The 16,646-nt window shown below is 38.2% G+C and overlaps 2 long non-coding RNA genes across 5 annotated transcripts in view; both read left to right on the forward strand.

Moving 5' to 3' along the window:
* Nucleotides 1–16,646, forward strand: part of LOC310885786 — a 246,893-nt gene that overhangs the window by 83,540 nt on the left and 146,707 nt on the right. The gene's annotated exons all lie outside the window — the stretch shown is intronic.
* LOC310885791 overlaps nucleotides 1–16,646 on the forward strand; it is a 30,751-nt gene that overhangs the window by 8,497 nt on the left and 5,608 nt on the right. Inside the window, exons 2-3 of the long non-coding RNA XR_014574979.1 lie at nucleotides 14,144–14,273; nucleotides 14,799–14,852. This is a non-coding gene — a long non-coding RNA (uncharacterized lncRNA). The remainder of the gene's footprint in view (nucleotides 1–14,143; nucleotides 14,274–14,798; nucleotides 14,853–16,646) is intronic.

Consider the following 16,646-nt stretch of genomic DNA (forward strand, 5'->3'; position numbering starts at 1 on the left):
AATGGACTTTTAAAAATATCCCATTGCATATGAAATAAACCTTATAAACCCAACGATAATGCAAAGAAGAGTTATGATTTTCTAATCTAAGCCGTGTTGTGTTGTCCGGCTTAGAATATGTCATTTTATTCTCTGGAGAAAGCACACAGAATGCATCAAACTAACAGGATACACTGTCATTGTCACAGAGGATACATATTTCACTCCAGAAAGACCAGGAGGAGTACTGAAATTACTGCAGTAGGTTCTGATCGTAAATCACTAAAAGGAACAGTAGTAGAAATGCTGTGAGTGTACGTAGGCAGTCAAGTTCTTGTCATTGTTGATAACTTTTAATACTTGAAGGAGTTATGTGGCCATCAGGGAATATGTGACTGCAGCTAGGATTTTTCATGTCACACTCATGGATTTAGCTTAAGATCTAGTTGTTCAATTTGACAAAATAGAAACCTCTTAATTGAATCTTTGCATCCTGAAAGCCTCCTATCAGTTGTCACTGAACTGTGAATCAGTCTCAGTTCATTAGCAGCTCTGTTTGATGTGAGAGTTTTCAAAATGGCTACACTTACACATTTTTATGGCTGTAATTGCTTCCATCTGATCATCTCAGCACCTAAATCCTACTTAAGCCCAATCAGAAATCTGAAGTTATGTGCTCCTCTGTAGGGGTCCTTGACAAGTCTTAATGGGCAAGATAGCTTCAGAGTGAGTTGAATGTGCACAAACACTACTGTGCAGTTGTGATTGTTTTGTATGAAACTGCAGCTGCAGAAGGAGAGGAGAGGTTTGCTGTGTTTTACTCTCAAATACAAAGCAGAGAAAAAGCCCTGGGAGCAAGGAGATCTTCAGTAGTGTTCAGCAATGTGTCATAGCTTCACTGGGAGAAGTGTAGGAAGCTCTTTCAACTTTGTGCATTGCCTTATGATCAGTGTTCTCATAGGAGGCTTAGGAATGTTGGCTTAGGCTCCTTAAGGCTGGGAAAGGTGTTAGGTCTCAGTCTTCTAGTGCTTGGGCAAATGCCTTCTATTGGTAGGTATTATTTATATAGTGAATAATTTCTTTTTTTCAGGTTACAGAAAATAATAATAAAAAAAAGAGTCGTCCATAATTTCGACTCTGGCTACTGAGTGGGCAATTTTCTCTTTTCTGAAGCCCTGTTTCTACATTTGGCTGTAGAGAGTGGCAGGATTTCGGGACTTTCCCTGTGCTTGCTAAGTTTTTTCATAGCTGCATAGTTGTCTATGTGTCTGAGAGAGAAGCTTTTTCAAATTGCTTAATCCCTTCATATCCTGCATAGAGAATATCTGCTGCTAATGAGCTTTAGGCTGCTCTGTACCTGAAATCTAGATGTCATGGCACCAGCTTTGTACATACTGGAAGTTTTTTATTGGGACAAATTATATCTGCACCATTAAGTACGGGAACAGAAATAATGGATACTTAGGCATTTGAAGTGCTTTCTGAGAGCTTACCTTTTTATACAACTGGTAAGTGCTTTATTTTTAGCAGAGGGGAAAAAAAAAAAGCTGACATTTAAGTACCTCACACAACTTGAGTAAGATGATGATTCTTCCATAGTTGTTAGTGGTGAATGTTGATATTGTCATTAGGCCACACAGCAAATGCATATTGGTATGAACAGAGAGTCCACATCGATTTTAAAATGTGGTTTCGGTGCCTGCAGGAAGAGATCTTGATCAAACAGGGGGACTGATGAAGTAGCACCCAATTGTAGCATAGGGGGAGGTTTTTTTCCTAATTCCATTGGCTAAGAAACTTTATTGTAAAATAGAAATACCTCGATAATGTTTTAAATTTTAACTCACAAGGGGGGATTTAAAATCACAACCAATGCAGGGGAATGGGAAATGGGTGGGTTATGGTCAGTCCACAGCAGTTCTTCTTTGATGTTCTTTCTTCTCATGCTCACTGCTCCAGCATGAGTCCTCTCCACAGGCTGAAGTCCTTCATGCCCTGCTCCATCACGGGCTGCTGTCCTGAGTTCAGGACAGCCCTGTCCCTCCAGCAGGGCTCTTCCACAGGCTTCAGGGGAACCTCTGCTCCAGCACCTACAGCACCTCCTTCTCTGACCGTGGTGTTCACAGGGGCATTTCTCTCAGTTTTTTTCCTCAGTCGGTGCTCCCATGTTTTGTCTCCTTTACTGAACACACTTCGCCAGAGCCGCCCGCAGGGTGGCTGTGGGGCCTGGCCAAGCCCTGTGGGGTGCCACTGGAGCTGTCTGGAGACAGCTGTGTCCGGCACGGCACAGCCCTGGCCTCTCCTCACACAGCGGCCCTGCAGGCCCCTGCCACCGCCTGGGCCCCTGAGCCTGGTACAGTTAGGTACATTTTAATTCTCACTGAAAGCAGCTAGAATAAGTTAATAGATGTCCTTTTAAAAAACGATGTGTAGTTGCTGTTTTGAAAATCTTCATAAAGCACTCTTGATTGTCTTTTTATGTTCCCAGCACCCAAGGCAGGAAGCACAGGTGCAACCATGTATAATGCCTAGCACAAGTACTTACCTCACAGTTTAGGTTTTTGTACTATAATATTTGAATGAAGAGCAATTTGTGGCTTGAACTTTAAAGGTATTGCTGAGCCTGTTGGTAGGAAATCTCTAAATGTGATGTGACCTGTTCCTGAAGAGGGCACTGAGAGATGCAAGAAATACTTTAGTTTCCTGAAGCTATTAAGAGGGAAAAGTCGATGCCTGACCACAAGGGCTGAACAATTGCCATGGCACAAGCTCAGGTAGGATGTGAATGCAAAATGAATATATTTTTTTTAATGTTTAGTGTTTTTTGTCTGTGCTTTGCTACAACTTTTTTATTACTGTTATCACAAAAGAGTGAATGACTTGATGTTGCCTCGCAGTGTGGGGCAGTCTTTTGAAATGGGCAGCAGCCTAAGGTTACCTTTGCAGCAGATGACAGGGTATGTGTGTGATGGTTCATCAGATACCCAGCTCTCTACAGCTGCAAGAAGTCTGGGGAAGAAATCTGGAGCTGCTAACATGCAGAAGTGTATGGAAAGGCACAGTAGAAGGTGCTGTTAACAGTATCTAGTTTGTTCTAAAGGTATTGGAGGTCATGTGGGGACTAGATCATTTAAAAAAAAAAAAGATGAGAACGTACTTTAGAAACTGCTGTGAACTTAACAACAAAAAGGAAAACTACACAGCAGTACCAGGCATATTGTAGAAATAATGTGTGAATCAGGTGGTGATGCAGATGTGATTAAAAGTAGATCAGTCTTGCAGATCACATATAATAACTTACATGTGGGAATGGGAGTGGTATCTGAAAGATCCTGACATTGCTGATCAGAAAGGGAAGGACAAGGAAAAGAAAAGGGGTGACTTAAAAGAGGTGAGAGCATGGCAAAAGAAAAGTGAGACAAAAGAGGATATGAAACCAAGTGATACGCTAACTACGCAGAGGACCATGGCAGGCAGTGAAGTTAAAGGGTGAAAGTTGGAGGCGGCAGAAAGTGTTTTGAAGAGGCAAACAAGTAATCTTGCTACAACACTTTCCTCCACAGTTCTTAAAAATGACCAAATTATTCTAGACTGCTGGATTCCTGGGGTTTTCTATGTAGCAAAAACTTTATTTCCATAGAATAAATTATGTTCTGCCTTTTGTCACAGTTGTATAAAAAAAGGTAACCTACTTCTGTTAACAATTTATTCAGTTAGTGGAAGTGGTAGAGAACTGCTCTGGGATCTGAAATTGCTAATTCAGCTAATGAACTGTGTAGGTGTTCGGGTTGGTTCCATGTGACTTGTGTGGGAGAGGGCTTCTTTTTTTTTGCTGTTGCATTTTTCCATTAGAAAATTTCACTAATGAGCACGTTAAAAGGGCATTTAAGTCAAGAATCGAGTTAAGAAATGCCAGCATCAGTGTGCCACTGGCATATTTGATGGGGTAGGTCACAGAGTTGGTCTTAACTTTAGCTGGTAGTTGACGCATTACTTATTATTTTTCTTTGAAGAAAAGGGAGTTTTCAATTAAAAAAAAAAGTCTCAACCGATCTTTTAGGATAAAGGCTATCAAAGTTTCAACAAAAATACTATATTTTTCTGGTTTTGTGACCACCCCAGTCCTGATGGCTTCTCTTACTGCCCTTCTCTTTCTTGCAGAATCTGCAGATCTACATGGTTTTACATCATGCAGTTGCTCTTTGTCAGCCTCCCCCTTCACCTTATGAAGGCGTAGATAATACTGCTTCTGTTTGAATTCTAAAAATGAGGAAGATGAAACTGATGAGAATTGAACAGGTTAAAGGAACCAAAAAACTCCTTCAAGGAAGAGAGAAAGAAGGAAAAAAAATAATAATAAAAAAGCTTTTTGTAAAACTGAAATTTTATTGTAGATTGAAAATGGTCGTATGGTCTGGATTGAACTTCTTAGACTAAATGGGTCATGGTTTAGAAAGAACATGGAGAAGCTAATCAAAGATTTTCTGAGTTTTGTTTCCAAGCCTCTCTTGTTTTGTGAGATTTTGCACAGTTGCATCAGTTAATGTCATCAGTTTATTCTAGTATGAAAACCCATTTTTTCTTTTTTTTTTTTCTTTCATTAGGTAGGACTCCTTTTATTCTTATTTCAGTCACTCCAGGACAGAATATTCTAGCCATCCTACAGCCTCTTACTTCCTGCTGCACTCCACAAAGTAGTCTTTATTTTCTTTTATGTGTTATCTTTTATTGCAGAACATCAAAAACAGAATCACAACTTTATCTTGGTCTACTTAGTGATGGCTAACCTACTATAAAGCTATCCTTTACAGCATTTTTCAAGCATCTTTTCAAGCATGGACTTAAACTTGGCTCTGATATTCCTATAATCTCTTCATGTTACCGATCAGTTCTATAGCCAAAAATGTTTTGGGGTGAGTTATTTCTTTTTCAGAACTTAGATGAAATCAAATACAATCTAAATCTTGTCTTCCCATGAGTCAAGGGATATTTTGTATATGAAGTGTTAAGGCTGTTTTTTGTTTGTTTGTTTTCATTTTTTTTAACTTTATATCTTATTTTATCAGAAAATCTGGATCCAGTTCTAGTAATACTAGGTTAAAAATACTTGCTTTTTGAAGCTTATTACCCTGGCCTTTTTTTGTTTGTTTTCATTGAACCATGTATTCTGATGCCCTAGGCAGTAAATAGGTAATGACATTTGGAAAGGAGTTAAAATGCAGGATGTATGAAATGGTATTATCACTGAACCATGGGAAAACACAGAATGATTTCCAAATTATACCTATGCTAATATAGGGATTTTTCCCCCTTTGATTGGAATCAGAAGAGTCTGTCATTTATGAAGTTTCTTTCAGGGAGCATTATGAAGAAAATAAATACTATCCAAGCATCAGAAAACATCCTTAGCTATGTTTCAGTCATTGCAGTTAGACATTGTATTGGCAGTATCTGTATTGCGTATAAAACAGCTTCAATGGGCAAAAAGAATGCAATCCACTCTTTCATTATTCACACTAATATTACTGTGCTGTTCTTTAGAGACAGCCTCATAAAACTTTAGTTTCCTGACTCAAACGGTATTAGAGGGGTAAGCTAGGCTTCTAAACTACGGCAATCTGCTGATAAGAATATACAATATGGCTCAAATAAAGTAGTATTTCTAGCATAATGAGAGGGAAGACTATATTTTACAAAAGCAAAAGCCAGCAAGAAAATGAGACGTGGAACCTTATCTGCGTTATTTCCTCAGCTGGAATAGTTGCCATTAGGTATGCCTAAAGACATGTTTTTGCCAGCCATGTGTGAGTACAGTGCCCTCTACTTCTATGTGTAGCATTGCATGTATATGCTGCTGGGTAGAGCACTTAGCACACGCTGTGTGTGTTCCCTTGAAAGCGTGTCTTACCTCCTTCCAGCTTTTCTGCAGGCCAAGAAGTAAGCAGGAATAATTTCAGCAACATCCCATAACTCTTGCTTTACATAGCCCAGAGAATATTGTTCGCATAGTTACTGCTGCATTTCTGGCTTCTCCAGGAGCCCCTCTTATCCTGCAGCCTGTTTCTGCTTAGGTGCAGCTCTGGTTCCCTCTAGCTCCAGTTCTGCTCCTGTTCTCCAGGCTCTGACTCCCTCTACCATGTCGTTTGAGGAGTTTAATGGTCTGGCATAAAAATCATTAAAAAAAAAAAAAATTGTTCATCATAGGTGGCAGTGTTAGTTATGCTCGTATCTCGAAGGTGTCCCTTCTCTTGGATCACATCCCAGCTTTTCAGAGCAAGAACTGGGAGAAGGGAGAGGACATTCCCCTCCCCCCGCCCAAAGGTGTGCGTTGCCACCCCCAGAGCATGTCAGATAGTGGCTCTTATGGCACACATGGCAGTGGGTGCATGAGTTCTTCTCCCTTTCCTTGCCATCTTCCCCAGACAGTTTCAGTCCATCATAATTGCTACATGTGACACGTTTCTCACTTAAAATCTGACACCTGGGAATTTCATGGCAGATTTTTTCTTAGGAGCTTCATCTTCTAGCCAAGCTGTTTTCTTCTTTTTACAAAGTAGGTGCAAAAAGTGGTTTTTGCTTCTGTTTCCACATGTAGACGTTTATATAAGCAGCTGAGTTGCAAAGGGTAGCGATCACCTTGCAGCTTCAGTTGACTACTACTTCATGTGTAGTCCTTCACTGTGGAAGCGATAGATTTCTTTGTCATGTTAAGGGTCACCTTCAGAGGTCAGCCACTTTGATGGAAAAGAATGTAACAATCAGAGCTGCATGTAGTATGTGATTCACCATTCAAAACACTTCAAGCCCAATTTCTTATTTAATGGATTGGACAATTTCACCTCCTCATACAATATTTTTCTCCTGACTTTTTTTTTTTTTTAAACTCTTACTGAGGTGGCAGCAAGTAAGTCCTTTTTGCTTTTATCTGTACACTTTAATTCCTTGACTTGCAAAGGTGCTGTAGTCTTTGAAAGGTGCCATAGCCTGGAATGGAATTATAATGTTTAATGACACACGAGTCATTCTTTTCAGGGTCACAGACGAGGCCTGATTTCATCTCAGCCTGATTGCAGGTAATTTCTTCCAGTTCCATTATTGTCTCTTTATGAGGATGTACCTACGAATTTATGCAGAAGCCATTTAAAATCATTTGGTCTAGGGGAGCTGTATCTGAAGTAGTTAGAGAAACAGCCATGCTGGGATATATTTTTGTAGTGTGAGTTTTATGTAAGTTTGATACTTAGTGTTGTACACAGAAATCCTCACTTGGGAGAAAGAAAGGAATCCTGGTACTGTGCTTGGTGTTTCACCCTGTGATTGTAAGAGATGCACAGGTAAATATAATGTCCTGATTGGGAAAGATGACATGTCTTTCTCATCATAATTCAATTGGATCCAACAGATATCAATGCCAGAGGATTTATTGTTGCTCTCATTTGTTTACTTGGAAAGATTTGTTGAAAAGGCAGTTTTGGCTTACTGTGACAACAGACATGTGGACCAGCTGTCAAGTACATGAGCACCCACTGATTTGGCTTTGAAAGAAAAATCTTGGGCAAAGAACGAGGTGAGGAAGTGCCAGTTAAGGCACTGTGCATGCGAGTTGTGGAGAAGTGTGAAAGTTGTGGGAAGAACGTGTTGCACTGAAATCAGTCTGTGGGTACATGGCTGGAATGTTAGCTGGAGTTAGCTGGTAATCCTCCTGCAAAGAGAGTATTTTAACTTTCCACTTGTGTACTCCTTTCACATTGTTTGCCTAATGTGTGGCCATTCAGCTGAGAGCCACATCCTGGAACCAAACATGAGGCCACCATAAGGCAGTGTGCATCCCTCTTGGTCCCCTCTCAGTGTCTGGTGCTAAGCCTTTTGGAGGAAGAGAGGGCCAGAAAGGTTTTCACCAGGCAAGGCGTGGAATTAAAAAAACAGAAAAGGAACAAGTGAGGGACAAGTGCAATAACAAACAAATGGCTATTACCTGGAGCCTGTTACTTGGAATCCAAAACTCCGCATCCTCTGCCTGCTGAGCCGGATAAATCTGTGCAACGCACGTGGGAGGCACGAGGGTCTGCTTAGTGCGCCAGCTCTTGGCATGCAGTGCTCTGAGTGCTGAGAGGGAGTTTAGGAGAGTGAAGGTTTCCATTCCCCAAGTATATTCTATGATCTTCTTTTTAGTGGAGATTCATTATGATGGTGTTTTTGCAAGTTTGTGTCATGTCTTTAGAATTATTTTTTTTTCTAGCATAAAAGCAGCAGGCTATATTTTCTTCCCATATCAATGTAGGTTGCATCATTGTAGAGGATCTGCTTTGTCTAGCATTTTCACCTAGAGTATTGTCCTTTCAGCTGCAGCATTAAAAGACAAGCGTTCTGCAATTCAAGAACTGTCGTTTTACTTACATCATGGCTAAAGTATTTACATTTTCACTGGAAGACAAATGATCAAGACAGTATAGTAGAGGTTCTTCTAAGACATCTTACATATGAAATGCTAGAGGTCAATCTTGTGGCAAAACATAGTAAAAATTAAGAGCTGGTTAATTATTTTATAGTTTATATTAAAATTAATATTTTTTCTGTATCTATATCACATCACAATGATATGATGATGCACTTAGGAGAATGCATTTAGAATAACTGATTAATAAGGAAGTCATAACGGTATGGATTTATAAGCCATAGTTCACAGTGGAAGTATATTTATTTCTATACATACTGCACACAGCTATCTCTAATTTCCATTGTTTTTCCTTGTAAATGTAGAACAGTTTTTACATAAAGAAAACTGTTTTATGATTGACATTTTCTGGAAAATGTAAAAATAAATATTTCAAATATAGGAGCTGTTTTTTCTAATGTTCATAGATAATCTCTTCGGATGTTCAAAAATAAGGTGCAAATAGAGCTACAGAAGGATATCAAATGCAAAATAAGGTAAAGCACTATACTGTACTATTTTGTGTGTTTAAAAATTAGATTTTTCTTCGTAGTGAGTGGAGCAAAACAGCAGATCCTGTAATTTTCAAGGATGTTCTTTATTCCTAAAAGCGGTCTGCCACTATCTTAATAATCTGCATTTTTTCCTCTATCCATGAATTGTCAAACTCTTCTCAGGTTTTTCAAGAAAAAAAAACAACTTATTTTTTGAATAGGAAACACACCAATGTGAAGATTTAGCACTGTACATGTATATCTTTCTATAAAACTGCAGTCCTAGGACTGTGGTTCAGCTCTGATTTACATTCTGATTTTTAGATAGGAAATTCATTTATTGAAATGAAAAAAATAAAAATAAAAAAAAATCAGTCATCCCAAATTGAAAATATAATCATGTTTCTCAATTTATGAAGTGTTGCTGGGGCTCTAATCAGAACGTATTATGCAATAATCTTAAGTGTATTTCTGATGATATTTTCCTCATCAGTGCATTTGATTTAATTTCTACATTTGATTAAGAAGGACAATGATACAGGGACTGGTATTATTTTGAAAAAATAAAGGACAAATATTCTTATGAGGAAAAAAAAACTTGCTTTTAGAACTTTTGTCTGGTCTAGTTATTAAAAATGCTATTCCATATTCTGTCATATCACTGTCTTAACATAAATGTACATAATTAACTTAAATGTACATGTCTGCATTAAGGAAAGAGGTAGCGTGCACAACCATTTTGTTCAAGAAATTGTAGGTCCTCATCCTACATTACACTTTTATGTTTGCACAGCTACGGATATGATTGTCTGAGGTAGAATTTCCAATGTGTAGCAGTTAATTAAGGGATTGGTTTTCATTGGTTGTCAAAAGAAATTAAATACCTAATTGTACTAATCGTGTAAATCTTGTGAATTGAGCGTTAAGATTTTGGAGATAAGTCCATGGAAGGGACATATTTCACAGGTGTCCACTTTCCATTAGGTTATTTATGGAGACGGCGCTCCCTGGTAGTGGATGTGCTTCTGTGCCATGCTGTGACAGCTCCTTGCCATCATGGCTGTGAGGTCTCTGGGGATGCTGAGGCCTGGCTCAGAGGGGTGTCCCTGGTTTTGTGGGCAAAAATGCTTGGTCTGGCTGTAGGCTGGGCCAGCTTGGCCTGGCAGAGCTGTAGCTGCTGGCTTATGAACTGCTGTGAGCATCCCTCTTTCCTCAGCTGGGAGCAAAAGAGCAGCATGCTCAAGATGATGAACTCTGGTGGTCCCGAGCATGCTCTGCAGCTCAACAGTGGGTTACTTGCAGGTGGAGTAAGGCTGCCATGGCTAATGGAGAATTTGAATTGCCACTGTTTACCTTAAAGAAGATTGAGACCTTTGACTCTTTAAGAATGGAAAGAAATGCACTGCCTGAAACAGTAGCTGAGCAAAGCAAATGCTCTTGGACTTGTTATTGCAGGCAGGTCTAGAAAGGGCTCTCCACAGAAGGGTTTTACGAACTATTCTTGCTACTTGATATAATCTTCAAATGTCTGATTTCACTGCAATTACTGCACTCCCCCAGTATTCAGTTAACTGCTCCTCATAGGAAATAATTGCTGTGTTTTTTCCCTCCCCAAATTACTATTACCTTATTGCTGGGAGATGGCATGCGGCAACAATTGCTCTTGAGGAGCTGTGGGTTCAGCAGCAGCATATAGCAGTTATTGAACTGGAGTATTCTAGCACTCAGGCATCATCATGGCATTATATTGCTGACAGGCATCTCAAGAAACATTGATTTGTTCCCTGGACATAAGGCAGAATAACCTAAACCCATGTTGTTCTTGACCAGTTTGTTTTCTTACTGACTTTACCTTGAGACTCTCCACTGGCAACATAGTCTGGTGCTTTGCTATCATAGGAAGTATTTCTGATATCTAACTTGAATCTTTATTGCTGTAATTAATATCAAGAAATTCTTGTCTTATCCACCATGGAATTGGCTCCTTCTTGGTGGTGGTGATGGTGTGCAGTCAGAGGCATTCTCTTCCTCATCAGTATTTTCTTCTTAAGGTTAAACAACTCCAAATCAATCCCTCTTACAGCTTGAGTGTTTCACTGTCTGTGCTGTTCACCATTGCCCAATATCTTTCCTGATGTGCTGTCAGAACAAGACTATTTTGGCTGAGGCCTTACAAATAATGAATAGAAAGTTATTTCATGTGTCCTGTAGGCTATACTTATATTTATTTTAACTAGTGTAGCATTAAAGCCCCATCTTTTGCATTCAGTTCATTACAGCCCCCAATTCCTTGGTTTTCTCTTTTTTTTTCTTTTTAACATATAACTGCCATCTGACCAGTTACTCAACTTCAGTATTTTTCCAGTTGCATGTAGCAGAGCTTCTGAAGTTCCCTCTTCCCCTCCCCCAAACAAATCTCCAGTTCTTCAAAACCATCTTGAATTCTGATCTTTTCCTGCAAACGCTATATCCTGGCCTCCCCAACTTGGTGTAATTTATAAGTTTAATAAACCTGGCTTCTACTCCATTATCTGGGCTGCTGCTGAGAATATTGAACAGCAATAGACACAGAAGGATCCCCGTGACAGTTTTTTGTACATCCTCCCATGTACATGATGTTGCAAAGCTCAGCTGCTCTGACAGGGGCCCTCACATGTTCTGCTGTTGGTGTGCCTGAGCAAAATCATTACAGTGGTGGTTGAGTACTTTTCATTATAAATCTAACTAATTTTTATATATGCTCTCAAAATCCTTTAGAGATACAGCCATTTTCATTTGACTGTATTTAAAGCTTAAAATGGATGCTAAATGAAAGGAAAACCACGGTTTCAAACTGTGTCTGTTCATCGCACTGCATGCTACAATTGCAAAGGTAAATAGAGCTTGGGAGTTCAGAGATAATTTTTATATTGAGTTGGATTTAGAGCATTCAACATCATGAGAAGATGTATTTGGAGGAGAGAATGAATGTGTATATGTATGTGTACTTTTCTTTACCAAGATATGGCAAATCTTAATTTAAACCTATTTGCTGTTTTTATTAAGCATCTATTACTTCATCTGTTTAAATAAGGAGCATATTGCTACACTATTCTTTTCCAATTGTGATTGAAACTCCTCTTTAATTTGGAGCTGTTTTGAGGAAAAAAAAATAAGTTAAAGCATCACTATAAATTAAGTCTATGATAGTTGTCAGTAGTCTAGAATCTCAGTTGGCATAATTCAGAGTAGGGCTCTACGTTGAATGTCTGCCAGTTTGCATTGTCAGAGACTTGGCTGAAATATTGAAAAAAAACGGAGATTGCCTGTTTTCTCACCCGGGAAAAGTAGAGTTGATTTTATACTTCTGTAAGAATATACTGATTTCAGTTTAAGGCAGAGTTTTATCGTGAAGGTATCTGGCTGGGACAATCTAAGATATATATATAATATTTGCCAACAACTGTAATGGCAGTATGATTTCACTGTGCAGTAAAATAACCAGGAAAATTCTTGTATCTGAGAGACTTCAGTTATTAAATGACGACTTTTGAACAGCAACTGTAATTTCAAAATTTCAAAGTTCACAGCTTTATGAGAAATGACTGCTAAATATATATGTACAGCAGATTAAATAGTTTTACAGTATTACATTGAATATATACAGAGAATAAAGACTATGATGGGAGGTGTGCTAAGCAAATACTTAAAAGCACATTATGATGCATAATAAATAATGTATAGTCATACTGAATGTTTCCAAAACTCATATGTGACTAGAGTTAAGTGAACTGTAGAGTTAAATGAAGTCTTCATCTAAAGAAGTCTGTATTCTTTTCTGTGATTTAGTAGTTCACAGAATCTCCTAGCATTTTTATAAATAGGCCGTCGTATCATTTTTTCTTTCCAATTTATCTCATCAGTATGATCTTCAAAGCCTGCATGATCTTTAGAAGTAAATTGTTACATTTCGGTCCTTGAAGCAATGCACTATGGTTTTTCCTACTTGGAAAATTTTTTGCTATGCTTCTGGATTTGCAGCATCTGAATGTATTTCTACTGCCAGTTTTCACATTTCTGCAAGAGACGCATATGTGTCTGTCTGTTTTCTTAAGGGTCTGCTGCATTTTTAACTTTGTAATTTTAATCTTCTATTTGTACTTAAAGTCTCAAGTTGGGACTAGTACTACAGTGGTAATAAAAATATAAATAAATAAAGTCTCAGAGCTTTTTTAGGGATGTATTTCCAGTGAGCATTTGCAGACTTGGGAACCGTGACGATGTCTGATCTTCTTTGTATTACCTGAAGCTCCAGCACAGCCTTCTTGACTTCAGGCAGTTGCATGGTCCCTTTGTGGAAGCTGCTTTTCCTTCTCACTGCTGTGCTGAAACTTCCACGGTGCGAAGGCATTGCCATCTTCACACTGTCAGCTTCATTTTTTTTCAAGGCTTAAATGGCAATGGTTAAAGCTAGAAACTAGGAGAGAGCTCACATGCAGGTGTACAAGACATGCAAGGTTATCAGACAATTACCAAAAAACAATTCAGAAACATCTGTCTGTTGTGTGATAAAAGCAACGTTTCTTAGAGCCATCTGTCTGCTTTTGGATTAGCTTTAGATTGTGGAAATAACCTGCCGTTGATTAAGGTGATGAGGTTATTTTTCCTTATTACATTTGTGACTAAAATTATAAGTAGATTTAATGCAATATATAATGATTCTGAAAGGGGGAACAGTCAAAGCAAATACTGACTCATCAAAATTTGGTTGCTTGGGAAAGTCAGAATTATCTGGCAGGTATTTATTCCCTGTAGGTTTTGTTTTCTATGTTTTTTGTTGTCGTGGTGGTCATGTATTACCCCACCCCTTGTTGTAGTTCTGGTGAATACACTTTTTTGAGAAACCACTTTGTCCTGTTTTTACCATTCTGAAGATGACTGTATTCTTGCACATGTTAGACAAGTGTCTCATTTAATTTCCTCTGCTATTTGTTGGAGTCAAAGCTATGCTGGTCTGTCAAGAGGGTGAGGAGAAGCCATTTTTAAACAGAAGGACCCAGCAAGAATAGAAAGTGACAGCAAGGTAGAGTTGTTGCCTCCCAGATGCAATGCGAACAGCAGATATGTTTTGTTTCAATTCTGGAAGAATAATGACCCAGTGAGAAGAGTTTCCACTGCTAACTATGCTCAAGAGAAGCCCATAATGTACAGAAACGCTCTCAGCCCCCTTCCAGGAGTGCTTCTCTTGTGCCTGCAGGTGGAAAAGAAGCAGCAGTCGGCTCCTTTGTGATTTCTCTCAGGCCTTTTTAAATTACACCTCTTCAGGAGTCATTTCTGTGGTGCCCGCTGTTCTGGAAAAGAAGGGATGTGAGCAGGCTACAGAAAAGGTCAGGATTTTTCTTTATGAAAATTTATCATGAGTACATTGTTCTGAAATATATTAGAAATAATACTTTGATTTTCTGATTATTTTCTTAATTTTATTTATTTACTTATTTATTTTTTACTATCTATATGGCCCAAATCCCACTCCTTCAGTGGTTATACTACTTTTTTTCAGTGTTCTGGATGACAGATGGAAAAACTGCCAAGAATCTAATTTCTAATGATCTGAACTGCACCAATCATGTCCAGTTAATACAGACTTTGTCTGCTGTCTTAAGACAAAATTTTGCTATTCAACTATCTGATAAAGTACATTTAGAAGAGTCTTCTATTGTTTTACTGTAAAACAAGTGGTGCAGAGATGATAATTCAATGTCAGCACTGCATAGCTGGTGAATGTATGCATTTTTATAAGCCTTCTAGGAAATAGTTTTTTTCCTTTTATTGTGAAGCTGTTAGTACTGATTAGTAGTAAGTTCAAGATAGTCTAGCAATAAAATGTCACTGTATCTTTTTTTCTTTTAAAGAGGACTCTACAAGACAGAAGAAATTAATTTGGCCTGAACTCAACAGGTGTGAAGGTATAACTAGGAAGTGCATAGGATTTCCTTGAAAATGCTAGCTGTTGAACGGTCAATGAATAGTTTAAAGTTGAGATTCCCTCTTTGCAAATAATTTTTTCCAGCAGTGCTTGCAACAGTCATTTCAATTTTTTCTTTGCAATTGTATTGCAGCTGATCTGAACATCACATGATGAGAAAATATTTAGGTTTATGTTTCTGATCCATATCCCATGTGAGTGAGCGTGAAGATTACACTCCTACCACGTTTCATAGAATAGATCCTATCATCTCTATTATTAACCTAGTGTCTTTGGCATGAGAGATGTTCTTTCATTGCTTCTCAATTCATAGTCACTTAACTTCCCAACAGTGTGAAATTCTTAAACAGAATTTAAAAGTCTGATGCTGACAAAACTACTAAGGGGACATTTCCACCTAAACGGGAGGACTGTAGATACATTTACGTGTAGCTACAATGGAGGAAAGAAAATATTATGCTTCTGAAATCATTATTATTTTTTTCCCCCCTCTGTGTAGCTCTTTTATTTTATTAAGTTTATTTCTTTAGCCAAACAGTGTCTTACAGTGCCAGGCTCTGATCTGTAAGTAGATGCCTTCCGGCACTGTTTACACTTTTCAGAGTCACGGTTCATTATTCTAACAGACACACCACATCATTTTGCATACCCTTTACGTACAATTTCCAAGTAAACATCTCCCACTTCCAGGCCCATCTGTACTTTGTTCTAGCCAAGAACAGTGCTTCTGCATGTTAAATTGTCCTGGCTAGATGTGTCAACCAGACTCCCTTGTAACTCCCTTGCCTACGATGCATCTGAAGTCAAAACCATGTGGTTGATATTCTTTCATGCCTTTAACAAAGAAGGGCTGTTTGCAGCTATCTGGTGCAAACAGTAATTGAATGATCAATCATCATGTTTTCTTTATTTTTCTATTTAAAATTAGCAACTTTCATAAGTATCAATGATAAATGTACTTAACGGCATACTTTTAAATGATCCTCCTATTTACTTTTCTGAATTTTCCTGGTTCTGTCCTGCATACAGCTTTTTAGGTTATTTTTCCTATTGCTACTGTATTTGTCATTACTGAAGCAGTATGAGGTATTGTGTACAGCACAGTGGATGGAATGCCTGTCATATCAAGTTCTCCATGGAGAATTAATAAGATATGTTTTCTGGCCTCAAAAGCTTAGTAGGTATTAATAAACCAAAGGGTGAAAAGAAAAAGCTGAAGGGTTCTTATTGTTTGCTTTTTAATTAACTTGCTAAGTCATAAAAAGCCTATAGTTGGCTGAAAATAATAATCTTGCTTTCCGCTTCAAAATCAGTACCTAATATTTTTAACCTCTGACCACAACATCGTTTTTAATTTATAATAATGCTATTAATAAAGAGAGGAAAAAATGCATTTTCTTAAAACTGGAGTAAAATTTGTGTGGTATGATAATAGCTAGATTCAGGAAATTAAGCTGCTACTTTGAATATGTTTTGAGAGTCAGTGTCATTGCCATTGAATATTTAAGAAGGTCAGCTTTGTTTCCTTAGTAGGTTTGGAGAGTTAATATAGGGTTTTTCCTTTTCCCTTTCTTAAATAAATAGATTTGCAGAAAGTCTTTGGAACTGTCCGGCTTAACGAGTGTTATAAGGAAGCTTTACATGGCTGTTCTTATTTTAAAGGAATTAGATATCAAGAAAATCTTAGATGCTTTGCTGGACAGAGATTGTGTGCTATGTTCCCTAAGGCAGCTGTCCAGCTGTGAATGGCTCTGAAGAGCCTTTTTTTACTTTT

Source organism: Anser anser, assembly GCF_964211835.1.
Source record: "Anser anser genome assembly, chromosome: 1".
Classification (NCBI taxonomy): domain Eukaryota; kingdom Metazoa; phylum Chordata; class Aves; order Anseriformes; family Anatidae; genus Anser; species Anser anser.